At 39.8% G+C, this 15,414-nt stretch overlaps 1 long non-coding RNA gene across 1 annotated transcript; it reads left to right on the forward strand.

The window, feature by feature from the left end:
• The first annotated feature begins 2,511 nt into the window (after positions 1–2,511).
• LOC133620625 (uncharacterized) lies at positions 2,512–3,607 on the forward strand. The gene is made up of 4 exons (XR_009817544.2): positions 2,512–2,629; positions 2,822–2,897; positions 3,131–3,290; positions 3,501–3,607. It is a non-coding gene; the product is annotated as an uncharacterized lncRNA (long non-coding RNA).
• Positions 3,608–15,414: the final 11,807 nt, after the last annotated feature.

Here is a 15,414-nt window from a genome sequence, read left to right on the forward strand (position 1 = left end):
AACTGAAGTTGTTTAATTAACACTGAACATTTTGTTATGCTTTCAGATGGTTGTGTACGTTGTGGTGGAGTTTTTGGGAGAACACACAGTTAGTGATGTACCGGAGATTTGGACTGCAGAGGATGAAGAGGTATGCATAAATAACTGTTAAAGGTGTTTTCATCATTTGTCATAGATTTCTGGTCAATTAGCGTGCTAGATTTAATTGATTTTGTATGGGAGTTTGATGCACTTTTTGACAGTGCCGAATGTTCTTGCTTCACAGGGACTGTTCTGCTACTGGCCATCAACCAACGTTTGAACAAGAATCAAGCGAGGCGAGATGCCGGACAAGGAGTTGTGGGGCAAGATTGGAATCAGAATCTTCCCTCATTCCTTCACCGGTAAGAGCAAACTGGTCACAGCAAACCAAATAATGTTACCTGGCACCAGTGTTGGGTTAGTTACTGAAAAACAGTAACTAGTTACAGTTACTAGTTACTTTATTTCAAAAGTAACTCAGTTACTAACTCAGTTACTTACACCAAAAAGTAATGCGTTACTGTGAAAAGTAACTATTTAGTTACTTCTTCTACTTTTTTTTTTTAAAGCTCCCATTAATGCCCTTTTAGCCTTCATTTCAGTACTGTTATTGCACTGGAGAATAATACAATCTGTTGATCAACTTGACATACATTTGCATCACTGAACTCTGCTAAGCAATGTGCTCTACATACAACACACAAAGACAAAGATATGTTTCAAAGGGCCAATTTATTTCAGGCCAGAACAAATTGACAAAACTATTTTAAATAGCTGCAACATAACATACATAAGTAACAAACAGCATAATAACACTAACACTAACACTAACACTAACCACGTTAAACCCAGATTCCGAACTAATAAAGGTCTTAACTCATTCTCTTTCTATGCCACTTCAATATGGAATGCCCGACTTAAACAAGTTAAAAAACTTATTTGGGTGTTACCATTTAGTGGTCAATTGTACGGAATATGTACTGTACTGTGCAATCTACTAATAAAAGTTTCAATCAATCAATCAATCAATCAACAACATAGCTGTAAAGCTGGCTTTACCCAAGGAAGGCACACGTGACATACACAGAGCCTAACCAGGCAGATTTGAATTGTTGTTTTGGGCAGTAGACGGGATCTTTGATCCAAGACACAACTTACATTTAACTAAATTGTGCTCGACAAAAGAAAAGAAGTGAGAATATCTCATACTTGCCAACCCTCCCGAATTTCACTGCCTCTCCCTGGGACAACCATTCTCCAAATTTCTGCCGATTTCCAGCCGGACTTAAGGCACGCCCCCTCCCGGTCTGTGCGGATCTGAGTGGGGACAGCCTGTCGTCACGTCCGCTTGGCCAACCAAAAAGTAACCACAGAACACTATACCGTATAGGCGTATAGTGTTCTGTGGTTACTTTTTTGTTGGCCAACGGTTGTATTGCGCACCCCCCCCCCCCCCCCCCTCCCCTCCCCTCCCCTCCCCTTCCCACACTCAGACACACAGTCACACACACACAGAGAGCGCAGAGGAAGAATCAGAAGCACGTCTCTGCTTCGCTGGAATAAAACACACTCAGATCCTCAGTTTCTAGCCGATACTACATAAAAAATAACGTAAAATAACGCAGTAACGCATCATGTAGTAACGGTAACTGAGTTACTGACTATAAAAAAATGACGCGTTAGATTACTAGTTACCGCCGAAACTAACGGCGTTACAGTAACGCGTTACTTTGTAACGCGTTAGTCCCAACACTGCCTGTCACTGTGAACATTTCGATTCATCTCTTGAATAGATGTACACTAGTCTTGTTATGACAATTTATTTGCTATATTCTATAAATTTCTCTGTTATAGAGTGCTATGAGAAGGCCTTGCGGTATGCAAAACAGACAGAGTTTTCTTCCAACATAGAGTCGGAGCAAGAAGACCCCAAAGGTAAAAGAAAGCGCTGGACACCTGAGCGCTACCGAGAGACTGAAGCTGAAGACATGGATGGTGATGGTTCGTACCAAGTTGTTCTGATTTCTGAATCATGATTGTGATGAAGTAGGTTTTCAGACCACCAAGCAATTGAGGACATTTTTTCCATTCACCTGTTTCAGACGAAAATGATGAGTCACCCGAAAAGAGACCTAAACATGATGAGCTACAGAACTATGTGGTACCTTTGCCCAACGCACCAGTATATGCAGGGCGCCCCAAAGATCCGCACTCAAGACGCCGCTCGCTGACTCCAAGCAGCACCCACACCCCTTCATCCAAGGACCAACGCTCAAGACGCCGCTCGCTGAGTTCAAGCAAGACCCACACCCCTTCGTCCAAGGATCAACAAAGACGCCGCTCGCCAACTCCAAGCAGGACCATATCACCCCTTCATCAAAGGACCAATGCTCAAGACGCCGCTCGCTGAGTGCGCTGAGTCCAAGCAAGACCCACACCCCTTCGTCCAAGAACCAATGCTCAAGACACCGCTCGCTGAGTCCGCTCAGTCCAAGCAGGACCCACACCCCTTCGTCCAAGGGCCAACGCTCAAGACGCCGCTCGCCGACTCCAAGCACCTCACAGGCTTCTGGCTCTGGGTCAAGAAGACATGCTCATGCCAATGAAGGTTTGTCCATTCATAATAATGATGAGGGGCGTGCAAGGAAAACAATCTGTGTGCCATCCTAAAACATGTGTAATGAATCAAATATCACCCACTAATTGATGTGTAGTTTCTTTTTGCCAATATGGGAGTCGCAACAAGTTGCACAGCAACATATTTTACCTTTATGGAGAATTTTGATTTGTATTATTGCAGAAGTCCAGTCCAACATAAACCTACAAACCATTTTGAGCAACCAAGACGAGATCCTGCGGCTGCTGAGAGGAAACTGGTACATAATTATAGCCATTACAATCATGTACCATTGTTTATTTATAAAAGGAATATTTAAACGTTAACGACTTAATTTTCCACAGTCCTTTTGTACATCTAATACACCTCCTAAATGTATGATTTGCATAAATAAGCAGAATGAAGAGATGAAGTAATTAAAGTTTAATATAGAGATACTTAATGTATGCTCTAATTTTAATATTTTTGTTTTGGTCTCTCGTTTTTTTGCAGATCAAAGCCCTCAGTGCCATTGGTGGAGCCAACTTTGTGGATGGGGTGAGGGCGATTGTCAAGAACATTGGACAGAACAAGCTCTGGGAAAACTACAGCCTAAAAGGGATGAAGGGCAAACTGCTATTGAAAGACCTCTCCATATGCAGGGTCATAGTCAGTAAGTAACACTTTACTTTTTTAAAACTGTGTTGAATACAGCATGCCAGTAAAATAATGAAAACAAACTGTGGAATGGCCCAAATTCCCCTGCATTCAAAGTTGAGGTTTTCTTAGCAAGAGTTTACACGAAAAAAATGCATACTCCACTCAAGTAAATCTTTTGTTTAATTATGTTTAACTCTGGTTGTTATTGCATACATTATTTCAGAAGCATGCCAGATGACATTCAAGTCTGTCAAAACCCAAGAGGTCCATGACGAGCTAACGGAGGTGCTGAAGTATGCCCCCCACAGGTGCGGAGGATCCAAGCACAAGGTAAATATTTAAAACAAAAGACATGGACCATATAAATAATTTAATCCTGATGTATTATCTTCTTTGCATAGCCAGATCGAGAGGAGCCAGATGAGGTGGTTCGGGCATCTGGTCAGGATGCCACCCGATCGCCTCCCTCGGGAGGTGTTTCGGGCACGTCCGACCGGTATGAGGCCACGGGGAAGACCCAGGACACGTTGGGAAGACTATGTCTCCCGGCTGGCCTGGGAACGCCTCGGGGTCCCACGGGAAGCGCTGGACGAAGTGGCTGGGGAGAGGGAAGTCTTCCCTGCTTAGGCTGCTGCCCCCGCGACCCGACCTCGGATAAGCGGAAGAAGAATGGATGGATGGCATAGCCAGATTTGTCAATACAAGTTGTCTTAATTGTTGCTTCTAATAACATCTTGCGACATTATTATAAAAATCTCCCATTCATTTCTGTTATTGCAGGCTGGCAAAAGGAAGCGAGACGAGAATGATCATGCGTGAAATTTCGAATGGCACTCGCCTAGCTAGATCAAGTTTAATTATAGACTAATACACCAAATTATAGCTTTATCTGTTTACGCTGTATCAACATTTACTGACTTCAGTTAAATAAAGTCATTCAAATTGCTACACTCGTTTTCTTTGTTGTTTTATTATGCCCAAAGCCTGCATGAATTGAAAGGAATGTCCCCGAGTAATGTTCTTAGACTGTTCTTTTTATGTTATTTTCTAACGTTCAAGAATCACGTTCTGGTAACCAAACAAAAACTCCACAAACGAACGTTCCCACAACGTTCCAATTTAACGTTCTCCAAACTAAACCAGAACGTTCTCCTAACGTTCTCCAAACGTGCAGTTGTTAGCTGGGTTCACAATATAATCTTTATTTACATTTAACATGTTTGCTGTCTCCAGTCGTGTTGTATGCTGTTTTCTGCATGCTAACTGCTTCATGGCTAAGCTAACATCGTTAGCAACATGCTATTAGCTCACAATGACATTTATTTGATGGGATTTTTTTTTTTTGTTTCACAAAATCCTCATTAGACTCCTCAAACATTATTCACTGTAGCGTTTTTGAAGTGAGACTGTTTATTGGAGAGCTAACTTTAGAAGCAAGTTTGGTTTATGACAATTAAGTACCCATTTTAAGTTCTCATGTTATAATTACATCAGTTTTAGAGTGTATCGAGTGTTTTAAGCGCATATGAGGTGTTGGAAGTGTGTGTGAAAGCTGTGTTTAGGGTTTATAAAGACTTTAAATCTTATAATATTCATTAAAAAAACATAAACTAAACAGCATTCCCACCATTGGGAATGCTGTTTCATGGCTGTACGTGACCCTGCGATAAACGAGGGAACAGTGTATATTTATAAACATACTGTTTCTCATTTTGAGGACTATGAGAAACAATACAAATAATATAAAATAAATAATGTAAATAAAAATCAAATTGTTACATAACACCGCCACATCTCCCACTTAAGATAAATAATCTACAAAAAAAAGCGCATTAATATGCTTAATTGTCATTTAGCAAGTTAAAGGTAGCAGCAAGCCTTCCTCTTCTTGTCGTTTCCCCTCTTAATCTGGTGTTTGCACAGCTCTCCTTCTTTTCTTTTTAGCCTTTATGGCCGTCATTGCGCTACCTGTCAAGGTATGAGACGCAGCCACAACATTTCCGCAGCCACGATCCTCGTCTTTTGTCTGCAAAATAATTACGGGTCTGCAAAGAATAACTCCCTTTGTCATCCAAAGTCTCCAAGTTTGCTTCCCTTTCAACACCTGTTGTGCTGCAGAGGGCGCAGGCAGGACTTTGTGGTGTTGATGTTTTACACAGGAGAGCCTCGTAGTCTGCGATTCTAGGAGAAATCCTGGAAATAGTCTGTTCCAGGGTCAAACGGTCATCATCATGAAACCCTTATTAACTGTAAAGGCATTTTCAATCTTTATATGATGCCATTCCAACACAGAGAGTTTGCCAATTGAACATTTCTGTTACTTCAGTTAGTCTTACCCCTAGCACAGGTATGTCAAACTGGTGTTCATTGAGAGCCACATGGCAGTTATAGCTGCCATCAGAGGGCCACTTGTACAGCCAATAATGTATGAATTTGTCTCTGGATTTCTTTATTAACTAGATGAGGCAATTCCTAAAGGAATTGCGTGTGAATGCTCCAATGCTAAATTTGCACTGAAATCCTGGAATTTTTTTAGAAGTGTTGAAGTAGAGCACACAGTTCCCAAACAGGCTGAATATACAGTTTGAATCAGATGAAAATTGTGGGAGTTGTGGAACTTTGAAAAATGTCCCATTGATTTCAATGGGAATTTCCCAAAAAATTAGGAATTTCAGGAAAAACGGGAATTTTCTTGAAAATGGTAAAAAAAAATTGTATGGTCTGAATGAGTTGAAATGGTTGGTGTTTAAATTTTTCAAATTGGTCGCGAAATGTTGAAGTAGTAACATGTTGACTTGAGAAATGGTATTACGGAATTCCTGGAATTTCGGGAAAACTGGGAATTTTTCCAGTTAAAAACACAACTTCGTTTTTTGTCCTGATTAAGAGGAATGTTTTGACGGTGGAACGGCTGAAATGCGTTGAAAAATGTGGAAGGGGTAGTCGCCAGAAAAAAGGGTGGAAATAGGGCTTTGAAAAACCAGGAATTCTGGAAAATCCTGGAATTGTTTTGAACTTGGAAATAAGGTAATTTAAATTTCCAAGATGGTGGAATGTGTTGCAGGTGGAATGGTTTGAATAGGTTGAAAAATGTAGAAATGTTGAAAGTTAGAAAAATGGCCAATTCATTTTGAATGGGAAAAATTTCCCGGAAAATCTGGAATTCTGGGAAATCTGGGAATTTGTGGAATTTGTCAAGGGAAAGCTTACGATTCCCAAATAAACTGAACAGTTTGAAGTTAGAACGTTTTGAATCGGGTGAAAATTGTGGAAGGTAGAGTGCGCCAAAATCTGGAGAAGAAGAAGAAGTTGAATAAATAGATGATATTTAGTGTAGAAAACCATATGTGTGAATGTTTTGGAGCATTCACAAAATTGTATGTATTGTTTTAAGTAGACTGTCGATTTTACAGTAAAATCTTTACATTTACAAAATTTTACTGTAAAATATAGTGGGTTTTTTTGTTTTTTTTACAACATTTTACGGTAAACAGAAAAACAGTACCAATGTTTGTGTTAAATTGACAGTGGTTTTTACAACATGATTTTGATCATGGAAAAACAGTACAAGTTATTTTTTTATTCTGGCAACTTAGCTGCCAATTGTTCTACCCTAAAAACTAATGTACCGTCTTTCCATGTACAGTAATACACCATTAAAAAAAACAACCGTATATTTTACAATCAACAACTGGCAGCTCAGTCAACAGAATTTTAACGCAAAAAACAGTAGTAATTTTTTTCATTTTACAGTAATATGCTCTAAAGAACAACGCAAAATTTATTGTCATTTTTATTCATTTCATGGGTAGTTTGCTGTAAAGTTAAGTATTTTTATTTAGACAAACATATGTTTGGAGAGTATGGTAATATACTGTAATATTTGTTGCAATATTGGATACTATTAAAGTTTAAAAGGTATGCAATTTCAAGCAGTACATATATTTTTTCTGTCAAAAAGAAAAAAATCAATGACATTTAGTGAGAAAATATGAAGTACTTTATTGACACATATCATTTCCAGATGTTTGCGGGTCAGATAAAATGTTGTCGCGGGCCAGATCTGGCCCCCGGGCCTTGAGTTTGACACTAGTGCCATAGCATATATCTATGGCTGAAAACTGTATCACGATGTAAGTGTATTATATCGGTCGATTTTGATAATTATTGATGCTCTTTATTACCTATCAAAAAGAAGGAACTGAAGAAAAATATATTAAATGTAAATACCGTATTTTCCGCACCATAAGGCGCCCTGGGTTATAAGCCGCGCCTTCAATGAACGGCATATTTCAAAACTTTGTCCACCTATAAGCCGCCCCGTGTTGTAAGCCGCATCTAACTGCGCTAAAGGAATGTCAAAAAAACAGTCAGATAGGTCAGTCAAACTTTAATAATATATTAAAAACCAGCGTGATGTGGGCGCGCATGGAGTCGTATATCAACATGGACGGAGCTGCGTGAAAAAAGCCACCCGGCCTCTTCACGTAAACTTACCTTAACCACTCGCTCATCTTTTCTTCATCCAGCCATCCCTTCGAGTTAGCTTTTATGATGACGCCGGCTGGAAAGGTCTCTTTTGGCAAGGTCTTCCTTTTGAATATCACCATGGGTGGAAGTTTCTGGCCATTAGCATGGCAAGCTAGAACCACAGTGAAGGATGACTTCTCATTCCCTGTGGTGCGAATATTCACCGTACGTGCTCCCGTTGTATCCACAGTGCGGTTCACAGGAATATCAAAAGTCAGTGGAACCTCGTCCATGTTGATAATGTTCTCTGGCCGGATCTTTTTTTCAGCTATCTTGTTTTTACAATATGCACGGAAAGTAGCCAGCTTTTCTTGAAAGTCTTTAGGCAGTTGCTGTGAAATAGTAGTCCGTGTGCGGATGGAGAGATTGCGTCTTTTCATGAACCGGAAACCTGTCGCCATTTTGTGGTCTTTACAGATGTAAACACACAAAGGAAATGAAACGTAATATCCGCGCGCTTCTTCTTCTTCTACGCGGGCGGGTGGTTGCTTACAGTAGAAGAAGAAGCGCTTCCTGTTCTATGGGGGCGGGTGCTTACCTTGGCGGTTGCTTGCGTAGAAGAAGAAGCACTTCCTCTTCTACGGGGAAAAAAGATGGCGGCTGTTTACCGTAGTTGCGAGACCGAAACTTTATGAAAATGAATCTTAATATCAATCCATATATAAAGCGCACCGGGTTATAAGCCGCACTGTCAGCTTTTGAGTGAATTTGTGGTTTTTAGGTGCGGCTAATAGTGCGGAAAATACGGTAGTTTTATTTTAAATGTAATCTTCCTCTGATTATAATCTCAACTATTAAGACAGAAAGGACAATAAATGTCAACACAAGCATGGAAAAAAATCAACGTAAATAAAATTGTAAAATCACATTGAACACTTAACAATAAGGTCTTAAAATGAAGGTGCAAAAATAAGGAGTACGTTAAAACAAAGCTTAATAAAGTGTAACAAAATTGTGCAAAGTGTGAAACATTTCCTGCAGGTTTAGTGCCAGAAATATACAGCTGTGCTCTAAAGGGTGAGCCCCTTGGTGGAGACGAGCGCCTTGCATAATTTACAGACCACATTGGTCTTACTACGGTCCGTTTCAAAGAATCAAGTTGATAAATGAATGTTTAAGATGAACAAACAATTTTCAAGTGTAAAACATACACGGAGAATGTCTGCAACTTGTGAACGACAGAGCAGAGTACAATAAAGAAGCCTTTGGTGGTGTTTCTTCTCGTAATCATAATTATCACTATTATTAGTTATACTGAACTAAAGCAATACTGTAATTTGACAATGAGGTCTGAGTATTTGGTTTTGCTGCCATCTAGTGTCTACCATTATGTTTGTGTGGTATAAAACAAGTACAACATCAGTATTGTATTTTTTTTTTACCGGTAGGTTAAGTTTACAAAGAACACTTAAAATATTGATAGAAAATTAATCAAATCACAACTTGATTCAATGACATTGGAAGAAAATACACCTGAAAATATTGAAACTTTTGCCGAAACCTGATTTAAAAAAAAAAACGTCTGCGAACACAGGCATTTAAGGCCGCAACTTGACAAAGTTAGCTCCAAAAGTTAGCATGCTAATGTAGGCATGCTGAATGCTAGCATGTGTCAAGTACCAAGTTATATGACTCCGAGTTGAACGGCTGCAAAATTGTCTGAAAATGTTAGCATGTTGATATATGCCAATGATCCCAATGCCCTGACGCACCAACACATTTAGAGAAGATCGGAGCATAACAGAAAACGTGTCTAGTACCAGGTAAAATAACTCTGAGTTGTACAGCTGCAAAATTGGGTAAAACTTTTATACATGCTCGGATAGGCCAGTGTCGCTCAGTATCGGTATCGGTCAGTATCGGTATCGGATCGGAAGTGCAAAAACAATATCAGTATCGGATCGGAAGTGCAAAAACCTGGATCGAGACATCCCTAGCCCTAACCCACTAACACAAATCTAGAGAACATGTGTCAAGTACCAAGAGGTGTACAGCTGCAAAAGTTGCTAAAAAAATGTTAGCATGCTAATATAAGCATGCTAACAGTTAGCATGTGTCAAGAACCAAGTTATATGACCCTGAAGTGAACGGCTGTAATATTAGCTAAAAAAGTTAGCATGAGTCAAGTTCCGACTGGAGGGACTGATGAATGGTTTTGGCTCAGTTCTTACGCCGGGTGTCCATCCAACGCAACCCCGGGCAGGAATCAAACCCATGCCCTCTGCCAGGATTAGCATAGTGTGTTTATTGAAGGTGTACTCCAGTCTGCCCTCATACAAATGTCACTTTACTGAGAAGTAAACATTGTTTATTACAATGTGTGAGTTTGTGAAGGAAAACATGTATGGAGGCCAGAACACGGAGGTGTGAACCAAAGTCTTGTATTTTCTTGCAGCTCGACAGTCAATGAGTCATGTTGGAGCGTGTCGGCGTCAGACGTTGACAGTTGAACATTTACGCTGACAGTTCCAAAGACTGACTTTAGTAATTAGGGGCGGTGACTCCGGACAGATGTGATGGGAGCTGTGGAGTAGGGGAGGAGGGGGGCCGCTACAAAAGCCACTATTATTTGTTTGGAGTGAACGCCGTCACCTCTCCCATGAAGTCACTGACTTGGCCCCGAGTCCCGTTTATCCAAGGCACGTCACACCCTGCGGTGACATCACGTCAGGCCGTATTGAACCGGGCGTCCTGTTGACTGGGCAATTAGTGGCCGATGCGTTTTTTTTTCTTTTTCCCAAACACCAGATTAATCAAATGTTCAACGTAACAACTGCATATTCTGCCAGCAGCGGGAACGTAAACATGAGCAGGCGTGCAGACTCAGGTGTTTGTCCTGGCTGACGCAGATCAACTGACCTGGTGCAATTAGTCATGTGGTTATGTCAAATTCCTGAAATACAAAAAAAGATGGTGGATTTACTTAGGCAAGAACAAGCAAGCCAGTGTCTTTTAATTAGAAACACGTTTAGTGACTTGTGCAAATAAATGCTAATGTATAAATATGGGAATGTAACAATAACCATTATAATATATACTGTATTTTTCGGACTGTAAGGCGCACTTAAAATCCTTTCATTTTCTTAAAACTTGACAATGCGCCTTATAACCCGGTGCACCTATTGTACGGCATAATTCTGGTTGTGCTTACCGACCTGGAAGCTATTTTATTTGGTCCATCGTGAAATGATAAGTGTGACCAGTAGATGGCAGTCACACATAAGAGATACGTGTAGCTGCAACATGACGCCAGTAAACACCAAAACTTTGAATGTTCCATTGAGAATATAGAACATTACACACGGCTTTCACAAATCTGTCAAAATGTTTTTAGTACGACTTTGGTAAGCTATGAAGCCGCACCGCTTGATGGATTGTCGGCGCATTAAACATACGAGTATTACTATGGTGTGTGTATATGGACCGCAAAATGGCACCTATTAGCAGACATATTATCTGGCGTCTTGTTTCACAATATTATGCAAAACCCACTTTTCTTACCTTCTGGTACCTGCTGATCTGTATTTGGGATCTGCATAAGTCCTAAAAATGTGTGCGCGTCCGCCTTTGTAGTCCGTGCCGACGGCGTAGCTTCTTTTTTTTCCTCTATCTTCTTGTTATGGGACATTCATCCTCCGCTGTTGCCATTTGTAATTTAAAGTAGTGTAAAGTTCTTACTCAATACTGTCAGTAAACTCGCCATGAAAGCGCTAAAACATACCGGTTTAGTGAGTTTACATTATTCACCCAAAGAACTTAAGTTATTAGAGAGTTCCGGTCGGATGGTTTTTCACGGGACACATTTCCGGCGTTGTTGTTGCACTCGTGAGCCACAGATGAGAAGATGCTGCTCCGTTATTGATTGAAGTAAAGTCTGAATGTCATTAAAACAGTTAGCTCCATCTTTTGACAGTTCTTCCACACCCGTCCTTGCACGCTACACCGCTACAACAAAGATGACGGGGAGAAGACGCTGTCGAAGGTGAGCCACGTAGATAAGACCGCCCACAAAACGCCGCATCCTGAAGCGACTGTCAGAAAGCGGCTTGAAGATGATCTGTAAAACATCATCCATGCAACATTTTGACCAAAGAACCAACATTACATGTTATGTACACCACAAGATAGTGTTTTACATTTAGAAAAAAATAATAATAATATGACTCCTTTAATGCGCCTTATAATCCTTTTGTATGAAAGTAGACCTGAATAGACCGGCTCATCAGCAGTGCACCTTATAATCCGGTGCGCCCAAAAAATCAGAAAAATACGGTAAATATAATATATGAAAAATGACATTTTGATGGTTAGTATTAGGGCTGGGCGATACAGCTGAAAACTGTATCACGATTTGTGTTTCATATCAGTCGATATCGATAATTATTGATATTGTTTATGATCTATGGAAAATAAGGAACAGGAGAAAAGTCAATTAAATTCAAAGCTTTGATTATAATCCCTCAGCTATCAAGGCAGAAAGGAAAGGAAAGGTCAACACAAGCATGGAAAACACTCAATCAATGTAAACAACATTGTCAAATCACAATAAGCTCTTAAAATGAAGGTGCAAAAATAATGAATTTGTAAGGAATGTTAAATAAAGTGTAACAAAATAGTGCAAAGTGTGAAAATGTAAACAAAGAAACCTGAGAATAACTATTTTCTGCAGGCTTAGTGCCAGGAAGTTACGGCTGTGCTCTAAAGGGTGAGTGCGGCTAAGGTGGTGCGGTATTACCGGTCTTGTCATTTCCAGACCACATTAGTCTGACTACAATCTGTTTGAAAAAAAAAAAAAAAAAATCTGCCATACTGTCCAGGTGACCTGTTTTATCCACAATTTCTTCATTTTTACTTTCTCTTCTCACTCCATGCAAAGAATCAACTGCAAGACAACAAGATGGCGCAACCAAACTTGATAGTTGATACTGTTACCTGATTGGCTCCCACTGATCAGTGACCCAGAGAGCGAGTGCCTTTGTTCATGCAACCAACCTTGCTTCACAACTTCCGCTTTCTTCTGACAAAGAAGACAACAAAACCATTATCAAACACCTTTTTTATTTATATCGATTTTGTGTCATTTTATCGCACGGTCCTACCATACAAAACTAGTAGTCACTGGTAAATGAGGCCTCGGTGAATGTATGGCACACACACTAGCTGTATCGACACTGTTCTGATACTGTTAGTGTTTCATAATTGATTAAAACAGTCATTACATTTCACCTGCAAATATGATAAATAGTTAGTAAATATAATGAATGCATTTTTTTTATAAATAGTTGCGCAGAAAGGAGTATGAGATGTGTAATTCTGCCCAATAGTAAACCAAAATTATTCGGTGCTATAAGATCAAAATGATCCCTTTTTCTTATTTCCGTTTAGGTCAATTTTGGAGACGAAAACAGATATCAGCCCCGACACGCCACTCCTCCTTCTCCATTTAGTACCAGCTATAGGTAAGGGTACTCAACGGCAGTGTTGGGTTAGTTACTGAAAACCAGTAACTAGTTACAGTTACTAGTTACTTTATTTCAAAAGTAATTCAGTTACTAACTCAGTTACTTACACCAAAAAGTAATGTGTTACTGTGAAAAGTAACTATTTAGTTACTTATTTTTTGAAAAAATTTTAAGGCTCCCATTAATGCCCTTTTAGCCTTCATTTCAGTACTGTTATTGCACTGGAGAATAATACAATCTGTTGATCAACTTGACATGCATTTGCATCACTGTATTGTCTAAGCAATGTGGTGTACATACAACACACAAAGACAATATGTTTCAAAGGGCCAACTTATTTTGGGCCAGAACAAATTGACAACACTATTTTAAATAGCTGCAGCATAACATACATAAGTAACAAACAGCATAATAACAATATAGCTGTAAACCTGGTTTCACCCGAAGAAGGCACACATGACATGATTATATGTCATGTCACTATATACAGCACACATACTGCTATACACACGCCTAACCAGGCGTTTTTTTCTCTTAAGGAATTGTGAAATAAAATCATGTCTTCAGTGAAGCCCAGAACACTACGCATCTCCCCAGTTTTAGTTAAGAGAAAAGGAAAGATTGGCCTGGCCCACTAGGATCCGTCTTTATTTTGTGAACTTTATCGTCTATATATTTAGAGTGATGTGATAATCAAACACTCTGAAGTCTAGAATGAAAGAGTATATAAGAGAATTGACAGAGTGTGTATACCTTCAGTGCTGAATGATGAGCAGAGGTAGGGTTTGGAGTGTCTTCTTTAGCTTGCTTTCCATGTTTATGTCCTCACTGTCCACTGTGTCCAGGTACTTGGAACATGTTTTCCGTGCCATTTGCTGTTTGATGCCCGATATCATGTCAATTAGCTGCCTGAAAGCGGGTGACTCCACTGTAGAAATAGCCTGCATGTTTTCCAGCACATACGCTGCAATGGCTCTATCAATGTTGTTCTGGCTAGCAGTCCCTCCGTTAAAATCCAGCCGGTGAAGTGGCATCGTAGTCTGTACTTGTTACTAGCTTCGTCGAAGCACGTTGCTTTTGGAGCTGTTTCAGCAGATTTGAATTGCTGTTTTGGGCAGTAGATGAGATCTTTGATCCAAGACACAACCTACATTTAACTAAAATGTTCTTTTCTTTGTGCTCGACAAAAGAAAAGTAGTGAGAATATCTCTATGTTAAGAAACTCGGCTTCGGCTCCGCCATGATGTCTTGTTAGTAAACACAAACACGCCCGCCCGCCCGCCTCACACAAACACACCCACACACAGCTTGCCTCTTGTGACACAGGAAGAATCAGAAGGACGACAGCGCAGCTCTCCAATAAAACACACTCAGATCTTCTCACTTTTTAGCCGATACTATATAAAAAATTACGTAAAATAATGCAGTAACGCATCATGTAGTACAGTAACTGAGTTACTGAATATAAAAAATAACGCGTTAGACTACTAGTTACCGCCGAAAATAACAGTGTTACAGTCCCAACACTGCTCAACGGTAACAATTTTCGGCACTTTAGTGTTTGCTAATAAACGTTAATTGTTTGATAATAAAAAAATTGTATTTATTCATTTAACATTTAAAAATGAGCTGAAAATCGATACCTGTGCTGTCCTGTTGTTATATTCTGTTTTCTTATTACATTTGAGTCTCATTTGCAATGCAGTTGCACTTCCAAGACAGTAGATGGCAGTACTGTGTAAGCTATCTATGGTTGTCTTTTTCCATGATGCTGAATGTGTTTTGTTGTGCTCTACACAGTGTTTATACTCTAAGTATTGTGCTTATTACACACCAGCTGTTTGATTGTGACATTCAACTTAGTTGTAGTTTTCGCGATTTCATTTAAATTGCCATGTAAAATTGCTAATGTTAATAGTAGCCTGTCTATGGCAAATCCAATGTAACTTAGCATCAAGCTAGAGCATCTGAGGAGAGTAGAGCCTCACTTTATGTTTGAGCGTTTTCTACCAAGCAAACTTGCTTTGTTGGTGTTGAAAACGGCATCGTTACTTCGAGGGAGCTTGGCTGAGTGATTGTTTACGCGAGCCGATGTTTAGTCTGCAACCGGACGTGATGTCACTTGCAACAAAGGCTGTCTAATGA

This window comes from Nerophis lumbriciformis, linkage group LG24 (genome assembly GCF_033978685.3).
Source record: "Nerophis lumbriciformis linkage group LG24, RoL_Nlum_v2.1, whole genome shotgun sequence".
Lineage (NCBI taxonomy): Eukaryota > Metazoa > Chordata > Actinopteri > Syngnathiformes > Syngnathidae > Nerophis > Nerophis lumbriciformis.